We start from the raw sequence: 22,793 nt of genomic DNA, 5'->3' as shown, positions 1-22,793 counted from the left end.
ATATTCTGTTTTTTTTTTTAAAAAATAAAAATAAAGAAAACATGTATGTGTAATCAAAAGACGAAAATAAAAGAAAAAGAAATGAGACCTTGACGGGATTGAATCAGTTTTTGACTTGCTTGTTGTTTTTGTATTTGAATCTGTTCTTATATTTTATTCAAAAAGTGTTTGAAAACACTGATTTTTTTAAAAAAAAGACCCCCCTTTTACAATGGTTTTCTCTTCGGCTTTATAGCCGATTACAATGATTTGTTACTATTATCTACTTGTTTCGCTTCTGTTTTGCGTGTTTCTCTGCTGTCTGTCTTGCTTTCTTTTTGTTCTTGTTTTGTAGGTGATGGGACAAGGCCAGAGGGTGCTATGCTGAGGCAACAGAGGCGCCAGGGGTGGTCAGGCGTTGAACGCGCTGACACCACGTGGGGAGCGGAGCGACGCAAAGGGGAGGGAACCCTAGGGTTCCTCCAAAAATGTTAAATGTTTTTGGGCTGGGCTTAGGGTTTTAGTTTGGGCCATAGGATATTCGGGCCTTGTAAATGGACTGCTAACAATTATATATATATATATATATATATATATTTTTGGGGGTTGTTGGGCCCCGGGCAAATTTGGGCCTCTACAATGTTATTTTGCATTAATTAAATAAAGGAAAACTATATTATATGTTGAATATATTAAAAAATTTTAATTATTATTTGAAAATTTTCTATTATAATATAAAGAAAAATACATGTCACATTAGAAGCTAATATTTTGTAAATTATTAGATAAAAATCATTTAAATTTAGTTATATCTAATTAAAATTTGTTTGTATGATGATTGTCTATTCTATATTTCTATTTATTATATAATATCTGACAATTATACTTTTTTATATGAATAGAGAATTAGACTTCGGTGAATTGAGTGGTAAAGAAATTAACAATGGGTGGTTTAGTGAAAAGTAAATGATAATTGGTGTGATGGTTTATATTTATTGTGTAATAATGAAATCAATATTGAGCCTAACAAATTTTTTTTAAGGAAAAAATTCATAAATTTCATTAATCAGGGAAAAATTAAAATAGATATGTTATACCTCAATCGCAAGGAAACACAAGGCAAACTGAAAATTTGCTTGAGCAGCAAACCAACCGGCAACAAATTGGAAGGGGCCAACCATCCGGACAAACACAAACCATCTGATGCCCAGACCCTTAGGCTTCTTTGAGAAGTGTGATGTCGTTAGGGATCAAAGACCACATGAGTTCAACTACTCTATATCATCAAAGTTAGAATGAACATCAAGGTAAATCCCATTGTCGAAATTATTTTTTTGAAAGTTCGACTTTTTATTTAAAAACGAAAATGAGAGTCGTCACCAATCTTCTTTTTTATGAGGTGTGATCAGGTCACCTTATGATTGATCGTTTTAATAAGCGATTTGATTTATTAAAACAACAATTTTTGGTCTACAAACTTTGAGAAACAGGTTCGGGAGTCAGTTATGCACAAAGGAATGATTAGCACCCCCATAACGCCCAAAATTGGTACCTAATTGATTAATTAATGTCTTAATGTCGAAAGTTGAAAATTTTGAAAGAATTTAAAATACGATCCCTCTTTGGATTAATGTTAATTTTACCTAAAAATTGCTTGAATAAATCAAAAAGTATGTTAAAGACCCTCTCATCTCAAGGCAACAAAATGTCACATTCCGTAAGTTAGGACACGACACTTCAAATACTTGAGAATAAGTTTGCCTTTATTTTTTATTTGAAATCTCATGTATTTTAATTTTAAAAGGATATTCGGTTATTTAAGTTCAACAAGAAAATCGAAACCCCGTAAGTTAGGGTACGATTTCTCGAATCTCCCAAATATGAAATATTGTCTTATTTTGAAAATTTCCTTTTTGTGTATTTGGATAAGAATTAATGTAATATTAAAAATAATATATGAATAAAATGTTGCACTAATGAATGACAACAATATAAATGTACTAATAAGCAATTCATAGTACATATAATGGCAATAATCATATAATACATATCACTTTAATACCAATATTAACAATCAAAGAAAAATAAAGTAAATAGTAAAATAAATAATAACAATGATAACAATAATAATAATAACAAAATAGTTCAAAAAAAGGAAAATACTAATTTTAAATATAATAAAGACAAGGAATAAATAAATAAATAAACATTGAGGAAAATAATTTGTAAAATATTGAAAATAGAGGACCAAATTAAAACATGAATGGAATTAAGGGTGCAATTAAGTAATAAAATGCATAAATAATAATAATAATAATAATAATAATAATAATAATAATAATAATAATAATAATAATAATAATAGTAGTAGTACTAGTGAGTAAAGAAGGGACTAAATCGAAATATATGAACAAATAAATAAGTACAAAGGAAAATAAAATGCAAAAGATTGAAAGTAAGGGACTAAATCGAAATATAAACAAAATTTAAAGTAAAGATCATAATGAAATAAACAAATTAAACAATAAAATGAGTTAAGGGATTAAAATCGAATGCGCGAAGGAAGGACAGGGACCAATTAGGAAATAATCCCCTTGTCCATATGTGCACTGTTTTACAGAGGACTGAAATCAAATAATGCAAAAATTACAGGGTAAAATTAAAAAGAAAAAAAAGAACAGGATTAAATTGAAAATGGGCGAAAAAGCGGAAGGACTGACGCGTAAATATCCCTCTGGGGGAAAAACATGCAGATCCTAGCTTAAAATCAGGTCGAGTTTCGAGTCTTAAGCAAAATGGCGTCGTTTTGGAAACTGATGCTTAAGTCCCAAATGATGCTATTTTATATCATTATAAATGCCAAAAATATCTCTAAAAATATCATTTAAACCCTCTTTCAAAAAAAAAAAAACTTAGCCTTTTTTTTTATTTTTCCTCTTTAGCCCCTTTGCTCAGCCTTGGCTTCGGCCATCGGGCATTGTGGCGGCCACCGGTCTCCGGCTACGGCGCCACCATCCACGGTCGCCGAAAAGTCTAAAAGTCTCACATTTTGTTCCCTTTTCAAGTAGAACCCCGATTTTGGGGTTTCAAATGGCCAAAAAAAGCCCTCAAAAATAAAAAGAAGCAAAGAACCTTTCGTTTTTGCTCATTTCTATCGCAAGCAATCGGCGAACCCCCAAGGGTCCGTTGGTCTTCCAAGATGGAGGGCAAGACGCAGGTAAAAACGTAAAAGATTTTGTTTTTATATCTTCTTTTTCTTTAAAAAAAATAAAAAAAATAAATAATAGATTAAAAAAAAAAGAAATCACCTTTGAAGTTTTGATTTCTATTTTTTGATTACTCTAGTGTGTGTAAAACATTACATTGATAGTGGTAGCTTTTATAATTGAATAGTACATTTGATTTTATATTTGCTACTGTTTATGCTTTCGTTTCTGCTACTGTTTCTCTGCTCTGTTTCTGTGTTCTTTTTGGTCTTCTTTTGCAGGTTCGGCACTTGGTCAACAGAAGAGAGAAGCGAACCTCTTGCTACTTTGGTGAAACAGCGGCAGAAAGGATGTTAGGTCTCGGGACGAGGTGTGCTGACGTGGCACGAGAGCAGCGGCACTAGAAACCCTAAGGTTTTTGGCTTTCTAAAAATTTTCAAATATTTTGGGCGTATCAGGCCTTGTAATTTTGGGCTTGTAAAAAAATTAGACTGTTAATTATTTTTATTTTTATTTTATTTGGTTTTTTGTTTAGGGCCCGGGCAAAAATGGCTTATTACACCTATCATACACATCCTCATCCCATTAAAAACATCTACCCCACGAGTTCCATAATGGTGGTTTAATAGTAAGTTCAACATGTTAACACCATCCTACAAGAGACTCTCGCCTATAAATACCCCTAGAGACGATGAAGCAATGATCGACTCTCCCAAGTTGCCAAGCCTACACTCTGACAAATTACCTTCAACATCTAGCCTTAACACTCTCGTCCCCTTCACTCTTTGTAACCTTCAGCTCGCAGCCTCAACTAGGTGAACCGACCTCTATGACAACCACCACACCTTCTCCTTGACCTCTTCCTTATTCTGCTGTATTAACAAGATGGGGACTTTATATCCAAGCCATTAGATTTACCTAATACACCCATCCTAACTCGCCTCAATTTCAGTTGAAATAGTAGAACAATCCAATAGCAAAAATTCAATAAAAATAGAAGGACAATCAACTTGATCCGAATAGTTCGCTTCAGATAAAGTTGCCCACGTCAAAGTGTGGGCAGCTTTAATAGCGCATTCTCTTGTCCAATGAAAGGACAAAGAGCAAGATATGGAACTTAAACGAACACAGTCCTGGATCAGTAAACCAGGGTCTGAAACATCGGTATTTCGACAAGTGAAGGACTACCAAAGACGTTGGCAATCAGTCTCTAGCACAATGTTATCCGCATGCTAAGATGGAAGCTAAGAAAGAGTCTTGCACACTGCAAAAAGTTCTGCCATGAATGGGTCGACCACATGTTTCATATAACCTATAACGCAACGAACAAACTCCCACGATTCGTTCCAGACCAGCGCTTCCCAGCCGGTTGCCTGAAGAACAAGGAAAACGACACATCTATGTTGCATTTCAACTTACCAGCAGGAGGCTTGCACCATTTTAAATGTTTTAATGTTCGGCAAAGTGCAAAGCTGCAACGTATCTAGATCCGGCTTTAATTGCATCATTTGATTTTAAATATTTCAATTTTCAGTTGTTTTGAAAATTACCAACATAACCATAAAATAAATGCCAAATGAGGTTTTGAGTTAAGGAGAAAGTTTTTTTAATTCGTGCGTAAATACTATACGTGAATTTTCTCTTAATTTTATTTTGAATTTGAGTTTCATTATTGATGAGTGGATCATGTTTAGATTTATTTTTAACTGAAATAAGAAAAAAATCAAAATTAAGATTTAGTAACTAAATGAAATCTTATTATAATTGAATATCGTGGAATCATTTTAAATCCACAAATGTGGTTCAGAGATAAAATGAATAAATAGTAACTGTTTGATCAAACTATGTTAAAAACTAAAAATTGTAATGATTATAAAAATCTGTTAAATTAATTACTGAATATGTTGCTTTTCTATGTAAATCAAAATTTTAAAATCAATTATCTTCTTTAATATTAAAATCAATTAAATTAATTAAAATAAATTCATATTTCTCAATACAAATTTAATATAACACCATCAACGTTAAATTAATATTTTTTCTCTTTTATTTAATAATTAATTTAAAATGTCTCACAAAATCTAAATCTTTAAATAGACGCCACCTATGTTCTTCCCTAAAATTATAAGCTAAACAAAAGGAGGAAAAGGGGAACACTTGGATGTTCTGTAAAGGAAAAAACTCGTATGAAAACCAAGACAAAGATCGCAAAGTTCCCTTTGCCTCAAAGGAGGAAAGTGAAACACTTTGGCTGTTGTGTAAAAAGATTTTCTTGCAGGGAAATCAAACCAGACATAAAATAAACAAAAATATATAATTAGAACTTCAAAGTTCAAACATTCAGAGAGAGAGAGAGAGAGAGAGAAACAAAACAAAACCAAAAAAAAAAAAAAACCACAAAAGAAGACCTAGGAATTAAGTAACGTGTTTGTTTCATGAGAAAAGCAAGGAAAGACAGACGAATCCTAGAGGTTCATCGTTTTAGTTCCTTGTCTTTTTGGTATTCTCTTCGTTAAGAAAATCAAGCAAGACGGTACTCTTGCATCGGGGGCACTTGGGATCCACTTCCGATAGCATAACATACATGAGGCATCGAGGGCATCCCACCAGCACCATCGAAGTTTCTTCAGGACTGCTGGGGTATTGCATCGTCGTCGTGGAGTTGTCGGGCTCCGAAGACACGCACGAGCTTTCAAGAGACATTTCCCACGACGAAACCGATGTGTTGGGCGAACCTACTTGTTGGTTGGGCGCCGCCCTTGGTGGTGGTGGTGATAGCTTCAGCGTCAATTCCAGCTTTGGACTGTTTGCTCTCCGACTCATTGCTTTCTATGTATTTCAACTGTTTGATAACTGACCACATACAACAACAAAAACAATCAGTTGTGAGAAATCGATGAAACAGGAAGGAGGAACTGAAAATTGAAAACACGTATAATTTCTCACCTCTGGGAAATTGAAGTGTTTGGGAACTGAGAAAAAAACCAGAAAAATATATAGGGATCTTGGAACAAGATTTTTAGTTTGGATTTCTCGTGCAGATTGATTTTGGAAAGATTTAGACCATTATATATGCAATGATTTTCAGGAGAGAAAGAGAAAGAGATGGATTTTCTTTCCCTTATTTGTTGGTAATTAATTATGGGTAGGCATGGAGGGTAAGGAGAATTTAGAGTGGAAAACAAGTTGGATAACATTGAATTGTACTCGACAGAAAGGTTGAATGGTTTGCCTTCTTTCCTAATGTTTTTGTATTGCTTCAAACGATGTTCGGTTTAAGGAATTTAATTTTATTGATTTTATATTTGGATCATCAACATTACTTACATCATACCCTCTTCTAATTACAAAATATATATTTTTTAAATTTTCTAATTACATGCTTATATAATTTTAATTTTTTAAATATTAATTGCTATAAAAACCTTTAAACAATTTACAAAATTAAAATATAATATTGTGTAATATTAGTCTAAAAATAGTCGACGATACAATTATATATAAAAATAACAAGAAAATAAATATAATATGTAATTTTATCTAATTGGTCAAACATTTCATATGTATTTGGTTATTCCTCCTAACATTTAACATATATTCATTCATTTGTTGTTCCTTGACCAATTTCCTCATCATCTTAATCACAATACGAATTTGTATCCTTAAGATTATCAGATTGTGATATCATATTGCATATTTAGTAACTTCATTTATAGGTGGAATTAGGTTAAATAACAAAATATTTTTATTCAATAATAAATATATAATTATTTTTAAAAATAAAATATTTTATTATTGTGTAAAAATAACTTTTGTAAACTTAAATAATTTATATATGTTTAGAAAGTCATAAGGTAATTATTAATTATTTGCAATTACTCATGTAATTACTTTAATTCTAAACCTACCCTAAAAATTGGAGAGTGTAATTGAGATGCTCAAATTGTACTCAAATTCAATGAGATTCACCAATTATACTAATTATCTAGACATGTTACTCCCAGATAGTTATAAGTAATTACATTCAAATCCAATTACTAGATAACTTACCAATTAATACTACATAATCGCATTAAAATTTCATTGTGTAATTACAAACAGTTACTAGTTCCAAACACTACCAAAATAATTTTACATTAATTAAGTAATGTGAAATTTTGAACAATTTTGCATCTATTTTTATTTATTTTAATTCATTTTACTTAAATCAAAATAAAATAACAAAAAATCTATTGAATCAAATTCTGCATTTTTTTTATAAATACAATCAAGAAAAATTAACATTCCGTTTATTACATCCAATTCGAATATTATTTTTTATATTTATCAAATTTATCATTAAACCATAACAAATAACTGATCTACTAAAAAAGGTATTTTTGTTCTTTCTTTATGAAATACATTATTTAATAAAATTTAAAAATAAACTTAAATTAATTAAAATTATTGATGATTCCTTCATATGTAGTTTCCTTTCTTTTACTACAAGTATCAATTAAAATTATTTATTTATCAAAATAAAAATTATATCCATTAATAATGCTTTCCTAAATTCAAAAGTATATTCAATTTTCTTTTATAAATTGCATCTTATCCAATACCTACCATTTCTCTTTTTTCTTTATATTCTTCATATGTTTGTTAACGTATTCAAGTCAAATCTCCCAAGTTGCTCATCACTCCAAATTCTTAAAAAGGGATCACATGAAGTTTTGAGGAAGAAGTAGAATTGCATTTGGTTTTTTTATTCAAAAAATAAATAAACTGATGTTTTATTAATTTTTTTTTATTATTAAAATTAATTTTGTATATCGATGTGAGATTTGACTGGCACACCACATGTGAAATCTTGTTTGACTAATTGATATGATGTTATTTAATTCTAGATTTAACGGCATATAGTTTGAATATCTAAATGTAAAATTGTATTTAGACTACTTAGTTAAATTAAAGTTAATATTTCTAACCTACCAAAATATAAATTTATTTATTTATTACTTTTTAAGCAAAGGTTTTGAAATAACATCTTTTGTATTAAATACAAAAGTTAAATTAATGAAATTCAATAAATTGCAATCAATATTGCTTAAATGATAATCTAAAACAAATTAGGACAATTATTTAGGAGCATTTTAAATTTGCTTAATATTTTTCTTTAAAAAATTCTAATTATTTTAGCTGCTATAAATGTGGATAAACATCTTGACCAATTTCGGTTTCAAATATTCTTTTTTTTTTTCATTTTCTTAAGGCAATATGCATAAGTAATTAGAGTTGTCAGCTAACTTAGTTGAGCAACCCAAAAATTAATTATTATAAATGAATTAATAAAACCCAAATTTATGAGGATAACTAGTTTTCTTAAATTTCTGCGACGCAATGCAACTCTCCAATTAAATTATTTTTAATTATTGTCTTTCACTTAGACTTTTATAATAAAGTTCATAAAAAAATTCATACATGAAATAGATAAATAGTTTATAATATAATTAAAGGTGATGTTATTTTTATTCTATTGATTCATAATTTTAATTTATTGATTCAATTTTATTAAGTAAATATAAAAAATTAAAAGGAAAGGTATATTAAATATGTATAAATTGATTTTTTTGTCCTCGGTTTTGGCTCAATTTTCAATTAAATAATTTTATTTAAATTTAATTATAAAATATGTAGATAATAATATAAATTTATATTTTTATTATTTTAATTTTATAAATTATTAAAAACAAAAATAGAGGTAAAATAATATATTGTCTTGTTTAAAAAAATCAAATGTAAATTAAAATCATATTTACTTTGTTGTATTTATTATTAAAACTTAATTTTAAAAAGAAACTCACTTTAAATACAAGTATTTGAAATTTAAACATTATTCTTGCAAGTTGGATATAATTTAATCGGATGAGGTTGGATCAGATTGATTTGTAAAATTAAAATTAAAATTATATTAATATTAAATATTTTATAATTAATATTAAATAAAAATGCACTAAAATATCTAAACAAGAATATACTAAAAAGTTATCATGCTAATTTTAAACAAGTGAAAGTGAAAGTGGTAAAGTAAAATATTAATACAATGGCGTATATGTATCTTAATTTGATTAATTTTAGTTTTAACTTAAACGGTGAAAATAAAGTATGTTATGTAAAAGTTTATTATTAATATTGTAATATGTGTAAGTTGTGGATGTAATCCCTACTTTCTAATTTAATTGTTTTTTCTTTAATACTTTTTTTAATTTTAAAATTTTAATACTAACTTAAATAATTAGATAAAATGTTGTGACATTTTTTTTATGATTGTTATCTGAAATAGCAAGTCGATATGATATTGCATAAGATTTTAGAAATAATTGTTGTTTAGATTGAAACTGAAATTTTAAAATTAAATAAGTATAAAAATTAAATTTATAAGTTAGAAAGATAGATAATAAATTTGATGAAATATTAGACAAGGTAAGTGCTGAAATTGTAGATATGGGAATTTTCAACTACCTTATTAAGATGGTTTCACAGTTTAGGCATGGACCATTACCATTTGCAACATAAATTTCAACAGCTGGAATAAAGACAGTTCATGTATTATGATTTAATAATGTCAATAAAATGGTTTTAATAGCATCAAATTAGCCTTATGCAAACATGCTTAGGAAACAAGTAAATGAGGGTTAGTTGCAATCCACATCACACGTGTCATGCTCTGCATTCTTGAACAGACACTCACGGTAAATACAAATCATTATGACAAAAAGGCAAACCCTTAGTAGTAATAAACCAATGCAGCAAAGAATACACACACACTGCTCAACAAATATATGGTAAGGATGATCCCCTTTCATGCAAATCACCCACTTTATATACTCTTAAGATTGTGGTTACATTTTAATGGAGAGTTCTTTCCAACTACAATTATCTCCATACCTGCAAGTGTTGTTCCAAACATGAATTGTTATCAAAATAATTGTTCTTGATAGAGGTTATTTCGAATATGAGTTATTCCAAGTACAGTTGTTCTTTGTAAATGTTGCCTCGAATAAGAATTGTTTGAAGGAGAGCTATTCTTAAACAACAATTGTTCCAAGCAAAAACTATTCTAAATAAAAACTTGTTCTTCTAAAAGAGATATGAAGTGAAACAAGACTAATAATTATTTCGGATTAACTTTGGTACTATCATTGAAATTGCAATTTTCAAAAACAAAATCTTATTTATATCTAAGAAGAGATAAAATACTTGTCGAAACCATTTTTTTGAAAAAGGGGGATCGACTTTGGTTTTGAAAATGAAAACAAAAATTAGGAGTCGCCACCAATCTTTTTGTTTAGGTGTGATCGGATGTAATACCCCTACCCGTATTCATTGCCGGAATAGGGTACGAGGCATTACCGGAGTTTACGAATTAAAATTTTTTTTTTATATTCAATATAGCCCTTTTATAAATATCTAACATTCCCTGTAATATTAAATCGAGACCAATCCACATCAACCAAATCAATTCAATATATTTTCATGATAGATTCATGCATTTATATAAGATAACGTCATCACATATCTATAACCAGGTTTGTTAACCATACTAATGGCTAACTTTACATTCATTTCACGTTAACATTTACTTTGTTAGCTTATACATGCTATTGATATCCAAAATAAAGTTTCTTTATATACCAAAATCTTGAGGTTGACAGTGTGATGTGTCTCCGACCAAATTCGACCTCCGAGCTCTTAACACTACAAAACAGGGAAAAAGGAAACGGGGTAAGCACTTTGTGCTTAGTAACCTCATGTAACAAGAATTATACTTACCTAATATTTTCAATACAATACAATAAACATCCATATATCCATTCAATGCATTATTACCCTAATATGCACAAACTCAACATTCAAGTTAGTACAATAATTTCCATGTACCAATAATATATACTATGATTGATGAGCTCGTCAATACCATGATTTCCATTTCCTTGTTATTTTTCCATATTTATCCCGTTGAATTTATAGGAATTTCGATGGATTTTCAGAGGTACACATTTATTGTACAATTCCGGGTCCGTCAATTCATATTCATGTGCGACATATCCATTTCAGAGAGCACACTCCATGAACCTCAACCTTGCAATGGGATTACCAGTCGAGCTAAATCCCGCAATATAAACTCATAGAGTATTGTCGGGATTGCCGGTCAGGCTAAATCCTGCAACGACAATTACTCTAATGAGCTTGGATCTGAATTACCGGTCCGGCTAAATTGAGACCTAATTGGATTACCGTCCGGCTAAATCCATTTACACATATTCTTCGGAGGGCTATATCAGATAGGATCACCCGTCAGGATAGATCCTTTTACCGTCAATTCCTTTTCGAGAGATCCATCGAATTTTCCTTTCATTCAAACGGGATTTCTTCCCATTTTATCAAATATATCAATGTTTCATAAATTTCCATATAATGAACATTCAAATCATATTCATATCAAAAACATGCATTTCAAGCATTTAAGAATATAATTCAAGTTATACGAACTTACCTTGATACTTGTTTGTAAACAGTAAAAATCTACTAATCCCAAACTTTTTCCTTTCCTCGATCTAGCTTCGTATTTGAATCTTACGGATTTGGTGCAAAATTATGAAATACCGACTTAGAGAACCCTCCTATGGCGTTTTAGTCTTTGGAATTGAAGAGAAATGAAGAGAAATCTACATATTTCCTATTTAGTCCTAGTTTTTAGTTAATTTTGCAATATTCCAATTTTACCCTTAATTTATCAATTTTTCTGCGATTTCATACCCTTGCCATCCATTAAAATAACTTTTGGGTCTAATTGCCTTTAAATCCTTTCTCATTAGACTCTTAAGCTATTTAATCACTCTAGCAACTTTTACACCTATTACAATTTAGTTCTTTTCATTTAATTGACTACCTAAACATTAAAATTTCCTAACTAAATTTTAATACCACATTAATAACATTTCATAAATATTTATAAAATTATTTTCGATTAACTTTACGAGATAGAGGTCCCGATACCTTATTTTACCCAATTTCTTCAATAATTTCTTTTTCTAACTAATTACTAAATCGATAAAATTTTCCTATCAATATTTTCATACGATTTTCCTATCATATAGATTTTAAAGAAAAAATATTGAAATAAATCTCTCTTTAAATCGGATCTATGGTTACGAAACCATTGTTCCGATAACCTTGAATTTAGGCCATTACAACTCTCCCCCCCTCCTTTTAAGGATTTTCGTCCTCGAAAATCTTACCAGTAAAGAGGTTTGGGTATTGTTTCCTCATTGCCTCCTCCGGTTCCCATGTTTCTTCCTCAATCACGTGCTTTTGCCACAATACTTTCACCAAATTTATCTTTTTATTTCTAAGCTCTTTTGTCTCCCGTGCCAATTTCTTGACCGGTTCTTCACTGTAAGTCATATCCGGTTGAATCTCTACTTCTATTGGAGAAATAACATGTGAAGGATCTGATCGATATCGTCGTAACATAGATACATGAAAAACATTATGGATTCTATCAAGTTCCGGTGGTAATGCCAATCGATAAGCGACCGGTCCAATTCATTCTATGATTTCATAGGGCCCGATAAATCTTGGACTCAATTTACCCTTTCGACCGAATCGAAGAACTTTCTTCCAAGGAGACACTTTCAGAAATACCTTGTCACCGACTTGAAATTCAATCTCTTTTCGCTTAAGGTCGGCATATGATTTTTAACAATCGGAAGCTGCTTTTAGACTATCTCGAATAACCTTTACTTTTCTTACATTTCTGGATCAAATCAACCCCATGTATCTTCCTTTCACTGAGCTCTGTCCAATATAATGGTGTTCTACATTTTCTACCATACAAAGCTTCATACGGAGCCATTTTAATACTAGACTGATAACTGTTATTGTAAGCAAATTCAATCAAAGGTAGATACCTCTCCCAATTACCTTCAAACTCTAGTATACAACATCGGAACATATCTTCCAATACTTGAATTACACGCTCAGATTGACCATCTGTATGAGGATGAAATGCAGTGCTGAAATACAACTGAGTACCCAAGGCTTCTTGCAATTTGTCTCAGAAACGAGACGTAAATCGGGGATCTCTATCTGATATAATGGAGACAGGCACTCCATGTAACCTGACAATCTCAGATATGTACAGTTCAGCTAGTTTATCTAAAGAATAATCTATACATACCGGAATAAAGTGAGCTGACTTTGTTAATCGATCAACAATCACCCAAATAGCATCTTTTTTCCTCGGAGACAAAGGTAGCCCCGATACAAAATCTATAGTGATTCTTTCCCATTTCCATTCCGGTATAGTAATTGGCTGAAGTAACCCCGAAGGTACCTGATGTTCAGCTTTAACTTGTTGACATATTAAACACCTTGATGCAAACTCAGAGATATCACGTTTCATTCCCGACCACCAGTACATCTTTTTCAGATCATTATACATTTTATTACTCCCCGGATGTACAGACATAGTACTACTGTGGGCCTCGCGTAGAATCTTCTGTATGAGCTCTGAATTCTGAGGTACACATACCCTACCTCTGAATAATAAACAATCATCAGAACCAATCTGAAATTCAGAATCATTACCTGACTCACACTGTGCCCATTTAACCTGTAACTTCTCATCATTCTTCTGAGCTTCACATATTTGCTGTAAAAATGTCAGTTTAGCTCTCAATTCAGCTAGGATTGAACCATCATCAGTCAATGATAACTGGGTATTCATAGCTCGTAAAATAAATGAGATTTCGGCTCAAAGCATCACTACAACATTAGCCTTACCCGGATGGTAATCAATAATCAAATCATAGTCCTTTATCAGTTCAAGCCACCTGCGCTGTCTCAAATTCAAATCTTTCTATGTCATCAAATATTTCAAGCTTTTATGATCAGTATAAATATGACATTTCTCACCGTACAAGTAATGCCGCCATATCTTCATCACAAATACAATAGCAGCTAATTCAAGATCATGTACTGGGTAATTTCTTTCATGTGGTTTAAGTTGTCTTGAAGCATAGGCTATTACTTTACCTTCTTGCATCAAAACACAACCTAAACCATTTAATGAGGCCTCATTGTAAATAACAAATTCCTTACCGTTCAGTTGCACTAATCTGAGTGCTTTCATTAATAGGTCTTTCAATCGGTTGAAACTTTGTTGACATTCATCATCCACTCGAACTTTACATCTTTCTGCAATAATCGAGTCATTGGAGAAGCTATCATAGAGAATCCCTGTACAAATCTCCGATAATAACCAACTAAACCCAAGAAACTTCTAACTTCAGATACATTCTTCGGTGGACTCCAATTGACAATAGCTGAGATTTTACTTGGATCTACCCTGATGCCTTCGGCAGATACAATGTGTCCAAGAAAACCCACTTCTTAAAGCCAAAATTCATATTTACTGAATTTAGCATACAACTGCTTCTCTCGTAGAATTTGCAACACAATTCTCAAATGTTCTGCATGTTCTTCTTTATCCCGAGAATAAACCAAAATATCATCAATGAATACTACTACAAATCTATCTAAGTACGGTCTGAATCTCCGGTTCATCAAATCCATGAATACTGCAGGTGCATTAGTTAGCCCAAACGGCATAACTAGAAACTCATAATGCCCGTACCTGGTTCTAAAGGCTGTTTTTGGCACATCTGCTCCTTTACCTGTAACTGATAATAACCTGATCGAAGATCAATCTTTGAAAACATAATAGCACCTTTCAGCTGATCAAATAAATCATCAATCCGAGGTAACGGGTACTTATTCTTTATGGTTACTTTATTAAGCTGCCGGTAGTCGATACACAATCTCAAAGACTCGGTCGGACAAAACCCTTGTCAACAAGCTCTTGCAACTGTGTCTTTAACTCTTTTAATTCTATAGGAGCCATCTGGTACGGAGCTATGGAGATCGGAGTAGTTCCCGGAATCAAATCTATAGAAAATTCCACTTCTCTTTCTGGTGGCAATCCTGGTAATTCTTTTGGAAACACATCGAAAAATTCACATACCACTGGAACTGCCTGTATCTTTGACTCAGATACCTTGGTGTCGAGTACATAAGCCAAGTAAGCATCATACCCCTTTTTGACATACCACTGTGCTGCCATTATTGAAATCATATCAGATAACCCCTCTGTCTGATCAGATTTAACTCGGAGCAACTCATAATTCTGACATTTTAGCACAATATATTTTTGTTTACAATTTACTACCGCATCATGCTGGGTTAACCAATTCATACCCAATATCACGTCAAATTCATCAAATGGCGGTAACATCAAATCAGTAGGAAACAATAACCTCTTACCATCAGTGGACAATTTTTACAAATTTTATCCACTAACACAGACTGGCCCAGGGGGTTCGAGACTTTAACCACAAATTCAGTAGGTTCAACAGATAAATTTTTAACAATTGCAAGTTTAACACATATATATAAATCGTAGAACCGGGATCAATCAATGCAGTAATATCAGTATCAAGTAAAGAAAATGTACCAGTAATAACATCGGGTGCTGAAGCATCTTCTCTGGCACGAATGGCATATGTCCTAGCAGGTGCTCGTACCTCAGGCCTACCTATAGTATCTTTTGTAGCTCCTCGACTACCACTGACATTACCGGATGGTCGAGGTGGTCTGCCCCTCGAAACTAGATTACTCGGCTTCGATATATGTTCAACTTCTTTTTCAACCCTTTCTGGACAATCTCTGAGGAAATGGTCAAAAGAACCACATCGGTAACAAGCCCCACTCTTAAATCGGCATTCACCAAAATGAGCTTTATTACAGTACTGGCATCTCGGTTTAAGAGTGCCAACACTACCAACACTGGTCACTGATGGAGTAGAAGGCCTTGGATTAGTGCGTTGAGAACCTCGCTCTTTGCCCGAATACCCAATGGCTGAAGTAGAACGATCCTAATATTTCTTCAATTTCTTTGAAGCAGAAAACTGGGATTTTCCCATCGGTCTTTTACTAAAAATTCGAGCTTCCCTCTCAGCCTGTTTGTTTTCTTTGCTCAATTCTTCTGCTTTATAAGCTCTCTCTGCCAATGTAGCAAACTCTCGAATTTCAAGAATTCCGATCAGTAACTTAATGTCTTCATTCAACCATTCTTTGAATCGTTTGCACATTTCACTTCATTGTACCCATTCTCGAGCATATTTACTCAATCGAACAAATTCTCTTTCATATTCGAATCTTGATCTATTGCCTGTTTCACTCAAGAAATTCTTTTCTTTTCGGTCAAGGAACCTCTGGTGATATATTTTTTTCGAACTCGATCGAAAGAATTCCCATGTAATTTCTTCTTTCGGAACAACTGAAGCTTTAGTATTCCACCAATGGTAAGCTGTATCTTTTAGCAGTGAGACGGCACATTTCAGACATTCTTCTGGTGTACAAGATAATTCTTCCAGAACCCGAGTAGTGTTTTCTAACCAAAATTCAGCCCGTTCGGAATCATCATCAACTGCTGCTCAAATTCTTACCCCATATTTTCAATTTTATCTCTGGAGCTTTCCTTTTACGATGATTCAATTGCACATACCTTGTGGGATCTCGGAACCCGTGGAGGAGTAGGAGGGAGCTTGAACTTGCTGCACTCTGAGGTTAGTTCTTAAGTATTGATTAAACCATTCATTCATCATTTGAAAGAAGGTGTTTGCCTCCTTCCCTCGACCCTCTGTCTCGGGCCTTCTACTGCTAGTTTCTTCTCTTTGTACTGAAGCCGGAGCATGACTCCCAGCTTCCTCAGATTGAGCTCGGTCGGATGACATTACTATAAGAAAAACACATTTTAAATGGTCAGGAGATATCACACTATCAATAATAATTTAAATGGCATGTATAGCTAATCTCGTATTTGCTACATCAGTCCTAGAACAGGCTAAACCGTAGCTCTGATACCAATAAATGTAATACCCTACCCGTATTCATTGCTTAGGAATAGGTACGAGGCATTCTAGGAGTTTACTGAATTAAATTTTTTTATATTCAATATAGCCCTTTTATAAATATCTAACCTTCCCTGTAATATTAAATCGAGACCAATCCACATCAACCAAATCAATTCAACATATTTTCATGATAGATTCATGCATTTATATAAGATAACATCATCACATATCTATAACCAGGTTTGTTAACCATACTAATGGCTAACTTTACATTCATTTCACGTTAACATTTACTTTGTTAGCTTATACATGCCATTGATTTTCAAAATAAAGTTTCTTTATATACCGAAATCCTGAGGTTGACAGTGTGATGTGTCTCCGACCAAATCCGACCTCCGAGCTCTTAACACTACAAAACAGGGAAAAAGGAAACGTGGTAAGCACTTTGTGCTTAGTAACCTCATGTAACAAGAATTATACTTATCTAATATTTTCAATACAATACAATAAACATCCATATATCCATTCAATGCATTATTACCCTAATATGCACAAACTCAACATTCAAGTTAGTACAATAATTTCCATGTACCAATAATATATACTATGATTGATAAGCTCGTCAATACCATGATTTCCATTTCCTTGTTATTTTTCCATATTTATCCCGTTGAATTTATCAAAATTTCGATGGATTTTCAGAGGTACACATTTATTGTACAATTCCGGGTCCGTCAATTCATATTCATGTGCGCACATATCCATTTCAGAGAGCACACTCCCTGAACCTCAACCTTGCGGCGGGATTACCGTCGAGCTAAATCCTCGCAATATAAACTCATAGAGTATTGTCGGGATTACCATCCGGCTAAATCCTGCAACGATAATTACTCTAATGAGCTTGGATCTGAATTACCAGTCCGGCTAAATTCAGACCCTAATTCGGATTACCCGTCCGGGCTAAATCCATTTTACACATATTCTTCGGGAGGGCTATATCACCCGTCCGGGATAGATCCTTTTTACCGTCAATTCCTTTTCAGAGATCCATCGAATTTTCCTTTCATTCAAACGGGATTTCTTCCCATTTTATCAAATATATCAATGTTTCATAAATTTCCATATAATGAACATTCAAATCATATTCATATCAAAAACATGCATTTCAAGCATTTAAGAATATAATTCAAGTTACACGAACTTACCTTGATACTTGTTTGTAAACAGTAAAAATCTACTAATCCCGAACTTTTTCCTTTCCTCAATCTAGTTTCGTATTTGAATCCTCTGGATTTGGTGCAAAAATTATGAAATACCAGCTTAGAGAACCCTCCTATGGCGTTTTTAGCTGCTGGAATTGAAGAGAAATGAAGAGAAATCTACATATTTCCTATTTAGTCCTAGTTTTATTTAGTTAATTTTGCAATATTCCAATTTTACCCTTAATTTATCAATTTTTCTGCTGATTTCATACCCTTTCCGTCCAGCCGAAATAACTTTTGGGTCTAATTGCCTTTTAAATCCTTTCTCATTAGACTCTTAAGCTATTTAATCACTCTAGCAACTTTTACACCTATTACAATTTAGTCCTTTTCATTTAATTGACTACCCAAACATTAAAATTTCCTAACGAAATTTTAATACCACATTAATAACATTTCATAAATATTTATAAAATTATTTTCGATTTGGTTTTACGAGATAGAGGTCCCGATACCTTATTTTACCCAATTTCTTCAATAATTTTTTTCTAACTAATCACTAAATCGATAAAATTTTCCTATCAATATTTTCATACGATTTTCCTATCATATAGATTTTCAAGCAAAAATATTGAAATAAATTTCTCTTTAAATCGGATCTATGGTTACGAAACCATTGTTCCGATAACCTTGAATTTAGGCCATTACATCGGATCACCAAGAAGTTTGGTTATTTTAATAAAACATTTTGGTTTACTGAAACAACATTTTGGTCTAAAAAATTTGAGAAAATGGGTTCGGGAGTCAGTTACGTATGAGGAAGGATGAGCACCCTCGTAACGCCTAAAATTGGTACCTAATTGATTAATTAATGTCTTAATGTCGAAAATTGAAAAGATTTAAAATAAATTTTGAAATACGATCCCTTTTTATGAATGTTTGGATAACTCGAAGTGGATATTAAGATTCTCTTGTTCCGAAGAAATAAAATATCACATCCAGCACGTAGGACACGACATTTCAAACCCTCGATACCAAAATCATCTCATGATTTCCAAAACTTATGCATTGAAATTATAAAAAGGATATTCGGTCGTTCGGTCAAACGATAAATCGAAACCCAACACATAGGGTACAATTTCTCGAAATTTCCAACCACGAAATGTTAATAATTTCAAATTTTTTACGATCCTTTTTTATGAATGTTCGTTTTAAAACGCCTAACTACGTAGAAATGAGCATCAAAGGCTTACTCGTCTCGAGATAGTAAGGTACCACATCCAGTAAGTTAGGACGCGACGTTTAATTCTTCAGGAGCAATTTTACCTTTAATCTTTATCGAAAGCTTGTGTATTTTGAAATCTAAAGGGATATTTGACTTTTTAGGATTAACAAGAAAATCGAAACCCAGTAAGTTAGGGCACGATTCCTTGAATTTCCTAAAACGCGAAATATTGCCTTATTTAAAAAAATATATTTTTTAGTAATAGCGAATACAACATTTGAAGGCATGCACTTATTTTGTTTGAAATACAATAAATCGATCTAAATTGGATAAATATGTTGGGGTTTACTACACAATATGATTTGAGCTAAGTAAAACAAAAGTGTAAAATAGGGCGTGGAACAATCAAATACGAACTAGATACAATATTAATGAATGTCACAATATGAAGATAAATATAAATGATTTATAGGGCACGTAATGAAAATATTCACATAATACACTATTTTAAAATCAACCTTAACGATCAAAGAAAACAAAATAACATATACAACAATTGAGGTAGATAACATGTATAGAGTTAAATTAAATAATGCGTGAGAGAAAAAGCACATAAATAATACGAAAAGGATTCAAAATGCACAAATGTATATAAATAACTTAAATCTATTTAACATAAATAGTATATACAAAGAAACGAGATATAAAAATCTAAAGTAAATAATGTATATGAAACCACTTAAAATAAAATAATGTATATAACGTTGAAAAAGGTAAATAAATAATATATGAAGCCATTTATAATAATCGATGTTTAAAACAATTTAAAATAAACAACATAAAACAATTTCATGGTAGTATATAAAAAGTAAATAAATCAAATAGTTTAAAAGAAATAATATTTAAAAGGGTTTAAGATAAATAACATGTAAAAGAGAAATTTGAAATAAATAATGTATACATATGTAAGTATAAGATAAAGAATATGAAAGAAAAATCTTAAAATGGATAATAAATAAAATGTATTGAAATAAATAAATAGAGTTTAAAATATATATATATATATATATATATATATAACAATTTAAAATAAATAGTTTAAAATATATAATATATAAAAGGAAATCAGAAGTAAAAGAATGTATATATAAAGGGATCTATATATAAATATTATATATATAAAACATTTAAAATAGATAATATAAATGTATACATGTAAAAGTTTAAAATAATAATATACAAGAACTTACAACAAATAATTAAAAATTTTAAATATATATATATATATAATATTTGAAACAAATAACATATATAAAACTATTCAAATAAGTGACATAAAACAATTCAATATAAAAATTTGAAATAAATAAAATGATTTTAAATAAATTGAAAAAGTTTAAATTTACATCAATAAGGGCTCGATTGAAAATAAGATGAAATTTTAAAGTCCAAATTCAAAAAGATAAACGCAAGTGTATAAAAAGGGACTAAAGAAAAGTAAAATGATTTAAAAAATGTATCAAAATATATACGTAGATAAACAGTAAAAATAAGGTATAAATATGTATATATGACTTTCAGTAGACAAATATATGTGCATATATATATAAAACTATGATAATAGTACTACGAAAATTTAGTAATAATAATAAAACAAATAAATTAATTTTAAAGGAAAGTATAACAAGGAAAATATTAAACTAATCGAAAATAGAATAGAATATTGAAAATAAATAGGAAAGGACTACATCGAATTTAAAATAAAAATTCAGGGCAAATAAATAAAAGAAGAAAAAAGGACCAGCGCGCATGTAACGCCCCCACGCCCAAAACCATCACCGGAGTCAAGCTTGAGGTGTTACTAAACTTATCTTACCTTTTAAACAACTCTAAATCACTTATTTTAATTTTCAGAATAAACTGTTTTTCTGCGTCATGGTTACTTAAAATTCATTTCTTGAGTTTCAAAACTCGAAATTAAGATCCGTAAATTTTCATAAAACTAGACTCATATATATATCTACTAATTTTTTCTAGAATTTTGACTTAGCCAATTAGTACAGTTTATTAGTTAAAGTTTCCCTGTTTCAAAACTCGACTGCACTGACCTCTTCTTACTACAAACCATTTTTCTTCCTGTACAAAATTCATATGACTAAGTCGTTTGTTTCTCCCAAAACTAGATTCATCAATAATTCTAACCATATAAATTATACCTTCTAATTAGTTTTGTACAATTTATGGTGAATTTCAAAGTTGAAACAGAGGATCCAGAAATCGCTCTGACCCTGTTTCACTAAAACTCAGATATATCATAAAATATAATACTTTTACCTGGTTTTCTTATTCCATAAGAAAATATACATAATAAGCTTTAATTTCATATATTATTCATCTTCAAACTATGTTTCTACAATTTTAGTGATTTTTCAAAGTTACATCATTTCTGTTACTTGAATCTGTTTTTAGGTTACTTTCACATTTTCATAATTTTCATGTGATAATCATCATTCAATCATACATATTAATAAACATGTATATCATCAGCTATTTTCTTAGCTAATCACTAGCAAGTATTTACACATCATTCATTATTCATATTATACCAAAAGTAGCTAAGTTTCTATACATGCCATACCCAAAACAAAACGTCTAGTTATACCGAGTTATTTCTTTGATAGTGTGATCGGCCTCCGACATTTCCTTGATCCCGAGTGACTAGATAAGTACTATAAGAAGAAGAAAATAAAGAGATTAAGCACTAGGCTTAGTAAGCTTACAAGCAAATAAATCACAACATTCAACATAATGGATAATTATGCATAATATCATCTAACATCATAAATTTCTTTACTTCTTAATTTCTATCTTCTTCTTTATTCCCTTACCTTCTTTCTTACGACCTTTCCTTTTCATAAGTATAATCTACTTTTCCTTTGCTGTTAATTCACTGTAATTTAACTCGTAACCTGACCCGTTGAACCACTCGGAATACTAAGGATACTAGGGTCGTTCTCGCTCTATCAATATCTCGCCAATGCCATGTCTTTGACATGGACTTACATGAATTATTCTGTCTCCAATGCCATATATAATATGGACTTACATGGCTCAATCCTGTCTCCAAAGCCATATTTCTAATATGGACTTACATGGCTCATTTCGTTCATCCTGTCAACCCTAATATCCTAACATTCCTAGGGTTCAACCGGGCTTTCTAACA

General features: G+C 31.2%; 2 long non-coding RNA genes across 2 annotated transcripts; both read right to left on the bottom strand.

The window, feature by feature from the left end:
• Nucleotides 1-5,439: 5,439 nt before the first annotated feature.
• On the bottom strand, nt 5,440-6,455 carry LOC108456185 (uncharacterized). Its single transcript, XR_008270764.1, has 2 exons — nt 6,132-6,455; nt 5,440-6,038 (listed from the first exon to the last, which is right to left on the bottom strand). It is a non-coding gene; the product is annotated as an uncharacterized LOC108456185 (long non-coding RNA).
• A 10,891-nt stretch (nt 6,456-17,346) lies between these two features.
• On the bottom strand, nt 17,347-18,429 carry LOC128280611 (uncharacterized). The gene is made up of 2 exons (XR_008270702.1): nt 18,349-18,429; nt 17,347-17,552 (listed from the first exon to the last, which is right to left on the bottom strand). It is a non-coding gene; the product is annotated as an uncharacterized LOC128280611 (long non-coding RNA).
• Between the last annotated feature and the right edge of the window lie 4,364 nt (nt 18,430-22,793).

This window comes from Gossypium arboreum, chromosome 9 (genome assembly GCF_025698485.1).
Source record: "Gossypium arboreum isolate Shixiya-1 chromosome 9, ASM2569848v2, whole genome shotgun sequence".
NCBI classification, from domain to species: domain Eukaryota; kingdom Viridiplantae; phylum Streptophyta; class Magnoliopsida; order Malvales; family Malvaceae; genus Gossypium; species Gossypium arboreum.
The sequence above is the reverse complement of the archived record's forward strand: the minus strand, read 5'-3'. Positions and strand labels throughout refer to the sequence as shown.